The sequence below is a fragment of the Hibiscus syriacus genome, unplaced genomic scaffold, assembly GCF_006381635.1.
Source record: "Hibiscus syriacus cultivar Baekdansim isolate YM2019G1 unplaced genomic scaffold, ASM638163v2 tig00111013_pilon, whole genome shotgun sequence".
Lineage (NCBI taxonomy): Eukaryota > Viridiplantae > Streptophyta > Magnoliopsida > Malvales > Malvaceae > Hibiscus > Hibiscus syriacus.
Window position 1 is genome coordinate 1,676,622 of NW_024062953.1, and position 13,379 is coordinate 1,690,000.

Genomic DNA, 13,379 nt, shown 5'->3' on the forward strand with positions numbered 1-13,379 from the left:
AGCCTAATCCGACACGAGATAAAATAGATGTAGAGTAACAAAATCGAAATTCAGAGGTAGGATCTGTAGACAGGATTGTACATGCAGCTTTCCGCGTGTTTAACTAGATCTTTAGGCTGAGGAAGGTGAGATGCCAGCCCTAGTATGTCAACAACAACACATCAGTTTAGTAAAACAATTTGTGCCTGTGTGAAGATCGGATACGATTATGTTTTCGACTCACCGAGCTCGTATGCCTTGGCAGCAACCTTCGCGGCAATGTTAGCCGAGATCTTTCTGATGTTGGAGAATGGTGGGTAAACTAGTCCCTTTCCAAAGTGTCCCTCCGTCACTTGCGACGCCAAAGCTTCCGCTGTTGCGCCAACGAAAAAAAAGCCGTTTGCTCATCATTTGCAGGCTAGAAATATAACCGAAGGTAACATCTATAAGGTGTCTTGATTGACTTACAGGCAGCCAAAAGCATGTCGTCGTGTACACGGGTAGCACCGGATATGATCAACTCCAAACCGAATACAGGGAAAATGTAAGCATTGTTAGCCTGTAATTTACATCAAACATGGAGATGTAAAAGTTGGTTTCATGAACTTGGAGATGAAACAAAACTACATTGTCGAAACTTCGAAAACGCGCGAGGGATAGGCTGCGATTACCTGGCTGGGCACGAAGACTTTGCCCCTGTATTCGAAGGGGTCAAATGGACTTCCACTTGCAAAGATTGCACGGCCCTGAAGATTAAAAACAGAATTGGTAAGAAAGAGTGGTTTTTTTAAGAGTGGTTTTTGTTGAAAATTCAAAGGGTAGGCACCGAAAATTGAAAGCAAAATCCACCTAATAGAAATTTTCAAAAAGTAGATGATTTTGTTGAATTTTGGTAAAGGGTAAATTACCAAATTTAGTCATTGTAATTTAGGGTATTTATAAATTAGTCCTTAAGTTTCAACTATAAATACCCTAACTCATTTAGCTTCAAAACCATCCCAAAGCATTCTAGCTTTCTTTCAATACTAGAGAGATTTTAGAGAGTTTCTTGAGAGTTGTTTTCTCCTTTTTATCTAGAGAGAATTATCATTGTTTTCTCCTTGGTAGATCGAGAGAGGTTGTAATTCCTATTTTCTCATAGTGAAATTCTTCTACCGTTGCCCGTGGTTTTTACCCTAAATATTTTAGGGGTTTTTCACGTAAATTTTGTGTCTCTTTTATCTTCATTTTTATTTTCTCAAATTATCAGTTGCGATTTTGCTCTATCCGATAGTCGTCTTCCGCAACAATTGGTATCAGAGCTAGATTAGAGTGTGTAATATCTACTTATTGTCTTTGTGGTTGCCACCAAAAGGTGGATCCTCCAACATAAGAAAGTAATAAGTTATTACCCATTCTTTGAAGGTTTCAGAGAACTATTCACGATAATGAAATAGTGAGAGCTATCCGTAAAAGAAGTTATGGCAACGAAATTTGATATTGAAAAGTTCAATGGGAGATATTTCTCATTGTGGAAATTAAAGATGAAGGCCATCCTGAGGAAAGACGGGTGTCTAGCGGCTATCACTGAAAGGCCGGTGGATTTTACAGATGACATCAAATGGAACGAGATGGACGGGAATGTTATGGCAAACTTTCATCTAGCATTAGCAGATGAAGTATTGTCAAGCATCGAGGAGAAGAAGACAACTAAGGAGATATGGGATCATCTCACCAAATTGTACGAGGCCACATCGCTGCACAATAAAATTTTCCTTAAGAGGAAATTGTACACTCTCCGTATGTCAGAATCTACTTCAGTGACGGAGCACTTAAATACACTGAACACCTTATTTTCTCAGCTTACATCCTTAAGCTGTAAAATAGGAGAACAAGAACGTGCTGAACTTCTACTTCAAAGTCTACCGGATTCATACGATCAACTCATCATCAACTTGATAAATAATAATTTCACCAGTTTAGTCTTCGATGATGTTGCAGCTGCTGTTCTACAAGAAGAAAATCGGCGCAAGAACAAGGAAGACAGACAAGTAAATCTGCAACAAGCAGAAGCGTTGACAACGATGACAACGATGAGAGGAAGATCAATTGAACGTGACCAAAGCAGCAGTCACAAACATGGTAGATCGAAGTCGAGGAGCAAGAAGAATTTAAAGTGTTACAACTGTGGAAAGAAGGGTCACTTGAAGAAGGATTGTTGGAGTCTAAATAAAAACTCCAATCCACAAGGCAATACCGCAAACACTTCAGATGATGGAGATGCTCTATGCTGTGAAGCATCAACCACCGTAGAAGGAAGAAAACGATTTGCAGATATATGGCTCATTGATTCGGGAGCAACATATCACATGACCTCAAGAAGAGAATGGTTCCATCATTATGAACCTGTCTCAGGAGGATCTGTTTATAGTTACAATGATCATGCCTTAGAGATCGTTGGCGTGGGAACCATCAAATTGAAGATGTATGACGGAACAATTAAAGTTGTTCGAGATGTGCGGCACGTGAAAGGCCTGAAGAAAAATTTATTATCCTACGGATTGTTGGATAATAATGCAAGCAAGATTGAAACACGAAAAGGAATCATGAAGGTGTTCCGTGGAGCGCTTGTGGTGCTGAAAGGTGAAAAGATAGCTGCAAACTTGTACATGCTGAAGGGAGAGACTTTGGTAGAAGTAGAAGCCTCTGTTGCCTCATGTAGTTCAGATTCGGCAATGCTATGGCATCAGAAACTTGGACACATGTCAGAACAAGGAATGAAAGTCCTTATGGAGCAAAAACTACTTCCAGGCTTAACAAAGGTATCACTTCCTGTAACACCCCAACCCGTACCCGACCCGAATACGAGTCCGAGGTGTCACATTGACTTTTCAAATCTGGACACTTAAAGAAAATACCCCGGGTAATTTAAAACTTTGTTTAAAACAAAATACTTTAATTTACATCAGAGAGACCACAAAATACAAGTTTGATCAGAGTATTCATAATTAACGACTTATTACATGCCAACACTCTATACACGCCAAAATACATACTTGTTGATTACTTCTGATCTGATCTTCAAGTAATAATACTGTCCTTGCTACTTCTATTCTTGCTCTTCACGTTTCTTGGTACCTACGTGTAAATCACTTACACGCTAAGTCATAGACTTAGTGAGGCAATAAATAAACATTTAACAACAAATTCATGAATGTGCATTCTTATCATTTGATCATGACATTTCAACATGCATGTATCTATCACATGATAACATATATAAGCATGTCAAGCACATGTAACACTTACCTTCTTGTGCCACTTTCACTTTAATTTATCTTTCAATTGTATTGCCCATGTATATTATTGAGAATAGAGGTATGTGAGTTCATTGAGGTTGTGCACAAATGCTGTCACCACAGCTCGTATAAATTCCCTCATGGGGCACCGAACATTAGTTCAGTATTCGTCCCGAAGGACTGCTATATATGTCCCGTAGGACCACTACGTCCCGAAGGACTACGTCCCGAAGGACTACAGAACCCTCGACTCTTGGCATGCCAACTATACCTATAGCTCTCGTATCATATACTATGGGCATTTATGATGAATACATTTCTCATCACTTGTTCTTTCTCTTCTGTCACATACCACATGTATGTGTAACAATGTATTTCATATCATATCACATGTATCACATTTTGCATATTCATATGTCATTTCATATATTCACATAGTTTTCTCATTTCACATGGTCATGTCTCATAGCATAATCATGTATGCATGTATATCATGTATTCATGCACATATAAAAATCATGAAATCAAATAACAATTTAAGAGTCACTTCTTACCGTAGTAACTCCATCACTGGCTCATCGCAAGCCAATGTTCGTTCAATAATATAAGTACAATAAAAATTGCACTCACCTTAGCCTTGTTTGATTTGAATCAATTCTAATCCTTTGATTATTCCAGAACTTGTTTAGGCTCAATATCTACATAAATATAACATTTCAAAACAACTATCAGAAGCCTAAACCTTAAACTTGATGTTAACAACTTAAGCCAGATTATTGAACCTAATTTCATTTTTCCTTTAGGGGGGAATCGATTCCCCCCCAGGGGAATCGATACCCCCTGGACATTCTGGAAAAATTTCGTCCAAGAGGGGGAATCGATTCCCTTCATAGGGTATCGGTTCCCTCTAACCAGAATTGGTATTTTAACCCCGAAAATCATCAATTCTTCACTTAATTCTTCTATTTTAAACCCCTATCATGTCATTAAATTCAACTACCATCACTTAAACCAACTTATATCCATGAAAATCATCTATAACTTCAAAATCCTATCCTTCATATGAAATTCAAGAATCATACTCAAATTTCAATATGTTCTAAATACAATTCTAACACTTCATATTCCTTAATTAGGATGATGACAAGTCAAATTTAACTTTAAATTCAACTTATCAACTCTTTTCCATGATTTCATATAAAAACTCATTTTCTTTAATCTCTTATAACTTCTTCATCTTTTGATTATAAGACAACTTAAGCTTTCCTTAAGCTTAGTTATCATCTAATGATCAAAACCTAATCTTTAATTTAACAAATAACCAACAATTTAGAAAACCTTACCTTTGCCCTGCACGTTGGAGAAAAAGAAAAGAAGAAGAAAGAGTTTTCAGAAACTCTTTCCCCAACTCACATTTATCTCTTAATAAAGAGATAAAAAATATCTTTCATGCTAAATGACCATTTTGCCCTTTAATTCCTTTGATAATTACTAATAACTTTCAGGAAATATTTCCGAACAAATCATTGGACTGTACAAATATCCTACTTAAATCACCAAACTCTGAAATTTTACAATTTAGTCACTAACCCGTATTTTGGGATGTTACAAATCTCTCCCCCTTAAGAAAATTCGTCCTCGAATTTTTATTGTTCAAAGAGATGGGGATATTGAATCTTCATGTCCTATTCGCGTTCCCACGTATCTTCTTCCACCTTGTGATTTCTCCATAACACTTTGACTAATGGAATAGTCTTGTTCCTTAATTGCTTGACTTCATGAGCCAATATTTGAACAGGTTCTTCCTCATAAGTCAAATCTGATTGAACTTCGATCTCTTCAGTAGTCACAATATGAGATGGATCGGATCGATATTTCCTCAGCATGGAGACATGAAAGACGTTATGGATTTTCTCCATTTCAGGTGGCAAAGCCAATTGATATGCCACTGGTCCTACTCTCTTAACGATTTCATATGGTCCAATGAACCGAGGACTCAATTTTCCTTTACGTCCAAATCTCAATACTTTCTTCCACGGAGACACTTTCAAGAACACTTTATCTCCGATTTGAAACTCAATTTCTTTCCTTTTTAAATCGGCATATGATTTCTATCTATCAGCTGCAGCTTTCAGATTATTCTGAATGACTTGAACTTTCTCTTCCGTATCCTGAATCAACTCAGGACCAATAACCTCTCGATCCTTAAGTTCATACCAGTTCAAGGGTGTACGACATCTTCTTCCATATAAAGCTTCATATGGAGCCATTTTGATGCTTGACTGATAACTATTGTTATACGCAAATTCAGCAAGTGGCAAATACCTTTCCCATGATCCTTTGAATTCAATTACACAAGCTCTTAGCATATCCTCCAGAATTTGGATAGTTCGTTCAGACTGACCATCTGTCTGAGGATGAAATGCTGTGCTAAAATTCAGTCGTGTGCCCAATGATCCATGTAAAGACTTCCAAAATCGTGACGTGAATCTAGGATCCCGATCAGAAATTATGGAAATAGGTACACCATGTAACCGTATAATCTCTCTAATATACAACTCAACATATTTATCCATAGAAAAATCAGTTCGTATCGGAATAAAATGGGCTGACTTAGTTAACCTGTCTACAATCACCCATATTGAATCTCTTTTGTTCGGAGTTAAAGGCAACCCCGTGACAAAATCCATCGTTACATTCTCCCATTTCCATTGAGGAATTGAAATTGATTGTAACAGTCCCGACGGAACCTGATGCCCAGCCTTAACTTGCTGACAAATCAAACATTTAGATACGAATTCTGTAATGTCTTTCTTCATTCCCGACCACCAATATCGACTCTTGAGATCCATATACATTTTGTTCCCTCCCGGATGCATTGTCAATGGACTACAATGAGCTTCCGTTAACAAATCATTCTTTAATTCATCATCATCCGGAATTACCAATCTCTCTCGATAATACAAGTTCTCATCAGACTTGATTTCATAATCTGTACTCTCTCCATTATTTATTTGCTGCAACTTCTTTGAACATTTTTCATCTTTTTCCTGCAATCCTTTAATTCGATCTAACCATGATGGTTTGATAGTCAATTCTGCACAAATTGCACCATCTCCGCTTAATGATAATTTAGCATCCATAGCTCGTAAAGCTGTAAACGTTTTTCGGCTTAAGGCATCCGCTACCACATTTGCCTTTCCAGGATGGAAATCAATCACAACATCATAATCTTTGAGAAATTCCACCCATCTTCTCTGTCTTAAATTCAACTCTTTCTGAGTCATCAAGTACTTTAAACTTTTGTGATCCGTATACAGGTAGCATTTTTCACCATACAAGTAGTGACGCCAGATCTTTAGAGCGAACACTACTGCAGTCATCTCTAAATCGTGTGTCGGATAATTCTTCTCATGAGGTTTTAATTGCCTCGAAGCGTAGGCCACCACCTTGCCTTCTTGCATTAACACGCATCCCAAGCCATTATGAGACGCATCACTATACACTACAAAGTCCTTGCTAGACTCAGGTTGGACTAACACTGGAGCTTCTGTCAAAATCTTCTTTAACTTTTCAAAACTCTCTTGACATTCTTGAGTCCAAACAAATTTTATTTCCTTTTTCAACAGCTTAGTTAGAGGTAAAGCTATAATCGAAAAGTTTTTAACGAACCTTCGATAATAACCAGCTAACCCTAGAAAACTTCGAACTTCTGATACATTCTTTGGAACTTCCCACTCCAGAATAGCTTTAATCTTTTGAGGATCCACTCGAACTCCTTCTACAGAAATTACATGTCCAAGGAATGTCACTTCATTCAACCAGAATTCACATTTAGAGAATTTAGCATAAAGCTTCTTGTCTCGTAAATTTTGCAAGACAATCCTCAAATGAGAACTATGCTCTTCCTCTGACTTTGAATATATTAAAATATCATCAATGAAAACCACCACGAACTGATCCAAATAGGGTTGAAAAATTATGTTCATTAAATCCATGAAAGCAGCTGGTGCATTCGTAACTCCAAACGGCATCACTATAAACTCATAGTGACCATATCTTGTTCTAAACGCCGTCTTTGGAACATCTTTATCTTGAATCTTTAATTGATGATAACCCGAACGCAAATCGATTTTTGAAAACACTGAAGCTTCCTTTAATTGATCAAATAAATCGTCGATTCGGGGAAGTGGATACTTGTTCTTGATGGTTACTTTATTGAGTTGTCTGTAATCGATACAAAGACGCATTGATCCATCTTTCTTCTTAACAAATAGAACTGGAGCTCCCCAAGGTGATACACTTGGTCTAATAAAACCTTTGTCCAGTAATTCTTGTAATTGAATCTTTAATTCTTGCAACTCTTTTGGAGCCATCCTATATGGTGACATGGCAATGGGCGCTGTTCCCGGCATTATCTCAATCTGAAATTCTACCTCTCTGTCCGGAGGTAAACCTGGCAATTCTGCAGGAAATATATCAGAAAACTCTCTAACGATAGGAATTTCTTCAATCCCTTTTTCCTTAGTTCTAACATCAAGTACATTAGCAATAAGAACTTGACATCCCTGTAGCAGTAACTTCTTTGCCGTCATCACTGAGATCACATTTGCCAATGGATTCCACCCTTCACTAAACACCACAATTTCTACCTCTTCTGGACTTCTCAACGTTACTCTTTTCAGTCTACAATCGACATTAGCATAATAACGATATAACCAATCCATTCCCAGTATCACTTCAAATTCTTCAAATGGTAATTCCATCAAATTAGCAGGGAATTCAATTCCCTGAATTCGTATGGGACACCCTCGACTCACCATATTTACCCGAGCACTGTGTCCTAACGGATTCGTCACTATCACCTCATTGTTAGTAGCTTCTAATTGAATGTTCAATTCTCTTACTAACTTACTAGTAATGTATGAGTATGTAGAACCCGTATCAATCAATACCATAACCCGTTTATCAAACAACAGAAAAGTACCTGTTAAAATCTCTGGTTCATCCCGATCCTCATTGGTCCTGAGATTATACACTCGAGCAGTGGAACGTATCTCTTGTTGAGCAGAGGACTCTGACTGATTTCTTCCTCTGCCTCTACCTCTTCCCCTTTGGCCTGTAGAAATAGACCTCTCTGGCTGCGCAGATTCATCGACTACTCTAGGACAATCCCGAACAAAATGTCCGGTCTCCCCACATCTAAAGCAAGCTCCAGAAATCCTTCTACATATTCCAGGATGATTCTTTCCACAATGTTGGCATTGTCTATCTTGACTCTGGTTAAATCTCCCAGCTCCAGATCCCACTGATTGAGTTTGTCTGCCTCTCATCGGATTTGATCCTCTAGCTGAGGATACTACTGACTCCGATCTAACTTGAGGTCGAGAACCAGCATCTCTGCCTCTTTTTGACGGTGCGGAACTCGAAGAAGCACCCGCTCTCTTGACTGTTTTAGTCCTTGAATTTTCAAATATCTCATTCTGAGCTCTTTCCAAAGCTTTGGCACGATTGACTACCTCTTGAAACGAGGATAAATTCAATACAATCAACATTTCCTTCAACCGAGGACGTAACCCCTCTACGAACCACTCACAAGCATCCTTCTCAGTAGGAACAAGCTCAGCAGCAAAGCGACTCAACTTATTGAATTCACACTCGTACTCATATACGGTGTGATTCCATTGCTTCAGATTCATGAACTCTTGCTTCATTTGGCGAACAAACTGATCTCCGATGTACTTATGTTTGAATTCTTCTAAAAATAATGACCAAGTTACTTGGGCGTTAGTCATCCTCAGTGTAACATTGGTCCACCAAATCCTTGCTTGTCCTCTCAACAAGGAAATTACCCCATCTAACTTCTCAGCATCGGAACAATGAAGTCCCGTAAGCATGACCTTCACGTCATTAAGCCAAAGGTCCGCAGTAACAGGACCTTCATCGGCTTCCCCTCTAAACTCTGGAGCTCCTAATCCTTTTAACTCTTTCGCAACATTCATTTTTGGAGTTGAAGTAACAGGAGGTTGAAAACACATCAATACTGCGTCTAAAGTTCTAAAGAATACATCTTGATCATTCACAGGCACTCCAGAGGGTGTCTGTTCTTCACTCTGCCTGGCCAGGGCAGGTGAATTACTGCTTTCAGCGGGTATATCATCTCCCACTTCATTTCTAGAACTACCTTGTCCGGACATCTATAAAAATACAATCATATAGTTCTATTAGCACAACAGCATACTTACTATTCCATCAGATCAGAAGTTTTCACTATATTGTTGGCATGTATACTTTATAAAACACTCAAGACTCCGGTTTATGCCGAGAATCGACTAAACCTGGCTCTGATGCCATTAACTGTAACACCCCAACCCGTACCCGACCCGAATACGAGTCCGAGGTGTCACATTGACTTTTCAAATCTGGACACTTAAAGAAAATACCCCGGGTAATTTAAAACTTTGTTTAAAACAAAATACTTTAATTTACATCAGAGAGACCACAAAATACAAGTTTGATCAGAGTATTCATAATTAACGACTTATTACATGCCAACACTCTATACACGCCAAAATACATACTTGTTGATTACTTCTGATCTGATCTTCAAGTAATAATACTGTCCTTGCTACTTCTATTCTTGCTCTTCACGTTTCTTGGTACCTACGTGTAAATCACTTACACGCTAAGTCATAGACTTAGTGAGGCAATAAATAAACATTTAACAACAAATTCATGAATGTGCATTCTTATCATTTGATCATGACATTTCAACATGCATGTATCTATCACATGATAACATATATAAGCATGTCAAGCATATGTAACACTTACCTTCTTGTGCCACTTTCACTTTAATTTATCTTTCAATTGTATTGCCCATGTATATTATTGAGAATAGAGGTATGTGAGTTCATTGAGGTTGTGCACAAATGCTGTCACCACAGCTCGTATAAATTCCCTCATGGGGCACCGAACATTAGTTCAGTATTCGTCCCGAAGGACTGCTATATATGTCCCGTAGGACCACTACGTCCCGAAGGACTACGTCCCGAAGGACTACAGAACCCTCGACTCTTGGCATGCCAACTATACCTATAGCTCTCGTATCATATACTATGGGCATTTATGATGAATACATTTCTCATCACTTGTTCTTTCTCTTCTGTCACATACCACATGTATGTGTAACAATGTATTTCATATCATATCACATGTATCACATTTTGCATATTCATATGTCATTTCATATATTCACATAGTTTTTCTCATTTCACATGGTCATGTCTCATAGCATAATCATGTATGCATGTATATCATGTATTCATGCACATATAAAAATCATGAAATCAAATAACAATTTAAGAGTCACTTCTTACCGTAGTAACTCCATCACTGGCTCATCGCAAGCCAATGTTCGTTCAAAAATATAAGTACAATAAAAATTGCACTCACCTTAGCCTTGTTTGATTTGAATCAATTCTAATCCTTTGATTATTCCAGAACTTGTTTAGGCTCAATATCTACATAAATATAACATTTCAAAACAACTATCAGAAGCCTAAACCTTAAACTTGATGTTAACAACTTAAGCCAGATTATTGAACCTAATTTCATTTTCCTTTAGGGGGAATCGATTCCCCCCCCAGGGGAATCGATACCCCCTGGACATTCTGGAAAAATTTCGTCCAAGAGGGGGAATCGATTCCCTTCATAGGGTATCGGTTCCCTCTAACCAGAATTGGTATTTTAACCCCGAAAATCATCAATTCTTCACTTAATTCTTCTATTTTAAACCCCTATCATGTCATTAAATTCAACTACCATCACTTAAACCAACTTATATCCATGAAACTCATCTATAACTTCAAAATCCTATCCTTCATATGAAATTCAAGAATCATACTCAAATTTCAATATGTTCTAAATACAATTCTAACACTTCATATTCCTTAATTAGGATGATGACAAGTCAAATTTAACTTTAAATTCAACTTATCAACTCTTTTCCATGATTTCATATAAAAACTCATTTTCTTTAATCTCTTATAACTTCTTCATCTTTTGATTATAAGACAAATTAAGCTTTCCTTAAGCTTAGTTATCATCTAATGATCAAAACCTAATCTTTAATTTAACAAATAACCAACAATTTAGAAAACCTTACCTTTGCCCTGCACGTTGGAGAAGAAGAAAAGAAGAAGAAAGAGTTTTCAGAAACTCTTTCCCCAACTCACATTTATCTCTTAATAAAGAGATAAAAAATATCTTTCATGCTAAATGACCATTTTGCCCTTTAATTCCTTTGATAATTACTAATAACTTTCAGGAAATATTTCCGAACAAATCATTGGACTGTACAAATATCCTACTTAAATCACCAAACTCTGAAATTTTACAATTTAGTCACTAACCCGTATTTTGGGATGTTACACTTCCTTTGTGTGAGCATTGCATAACAAGTAAGCAGCACCGGTTGAAATTCAACACATCAAATTCTAGAGGCAAAAATGTTCTAGAATTGGTTCACTCTGACGTATGGCAAGCACCAGTTACATCCCTAGGCAGAGCAAAATACTTTGTCTCATTTATTGATGACTACTCCAAGAGATGTTGGGTGTACCCTATTAAGAAGAAATCAGATGTGTTTTTCACTTTCAAAAACTTCAAAGCGCGGGTGGAACTTGATTCTGGAAATAAGATCAAGTGTTTCAGAACAGATAATGGAGGAGAATACACAAGCGAAGAATTTGATGACTTTTGTAGGAAAGAATGCATCAAAAGACAGTTCACAGTGGCGAACACTCCTCAACAAAATGGAGTGGCAGAGCGGATGAACAGAACCTTGTTAGAAAGAACAAGAGCAATGTTGAAGGATGCAGGCCTAGAAAAATCATTATGGGCAGAAGCAGTCAATACCTCCTGTTATTTGGTGAATCGAGCTCCATCAACTGCAATAGAGCTGAAGACACCAATGGAGATGTGGACTGGTAAACCAGCTGATTATTCAAACCTCCATGTATTTGGAAGTATTGTGTATGTGATGTACAACTCCCAAGAAATTTCAAAGTTTGATCCAAAATCCAGGAAATGCAAATTCTTGGGGTATGTTGATGGTGTAAAGGGGTATCGCTTGTGGGATCCTACTACCCGCAAAGTGATCATTAGCAGGGATGTTATCTTTGTAGAAGATAAGTTATAAAGAAAAGAAGATGATGATAGCGCTGAAAAGTCAGAGACTACACAGATACATGTAGAAAATGAGGTTGAACAAGGAGATTCTTCTAAAGCAGAACCAGCACATGATGAACAAGAACCAAGGAGTTCTGAAACTCCAACAACTCGTCAATCAGATCGTGTGAGAAGATGTCCCAATTGGCACTCAGATTATGTTATAGAAGGTAATATTGCATATTGCCTTTTAACAGAAGACGGTGAGCCATCAACATACCAAGAGACAATAAACAGCTCAGATGCTTCACTGTGGATGATGGCGATGCAAGAAGAAATCGAAGCCCTTCATAAAAATAATACATGGGACCTTGTGCCACTACCACAAGGAAGGAAGCCAATTGGTAACAAATGGGTCTTCAAAATCAAGCAAAATGGTGACGATCAAGTGGAGAGGTATCGTGCAAGATTGGTGGTCAAAGGATATGCTCAGAAAGAAGGTATCGATTTCAATGAAATATTTTCTCCTGTGGTTCGACTAACAACAGTTCGAGTAGTTTTGGCAATGTGTGCTACATTGAACTTACATCTAGAGCAGTTAGATGTTAAAACAGCTTTTCTTCATGGAAATCTTGAAGAAGAAATTTATATGCTCCAGCCTGAAGGTTTTGAAGAAAAAGAAAAGAAGAACTTGGTTTGCAGGTTGAACAAATCTCTGTACGGTCTAAAGCAGGCGCCGAGGTGTTGGTATAAGAGATTTGATTCCTTCATTATGTGCCTTGGATACAACAGACTTGATGCAGACCCTTGTGCTTATTTCAAGAGGTCTGGTGATAACGATTTTGTTATATTGCTGTTGTATGTGGATGACATGTTGGTTGCAGGACCCAACAAAGATCATATTGAAGAATTGAAGGCACAACTGGCTAGGGAATTTGAAATGAAAGACTT

At 37.7% G+C, this 13,379-nt stretch overlaps 1 pseudogene; it reads right to left on the bottom strand.

Moving 5' to 3' along the window:
* Nucleotides 1–30: 30 nt before the first annotated feature.
* Nucleotides 31–13,379, bottom strand: part of LOC120149988 — an 18,182-nt pseudogene continuing 4,833 nt past the window's right edge.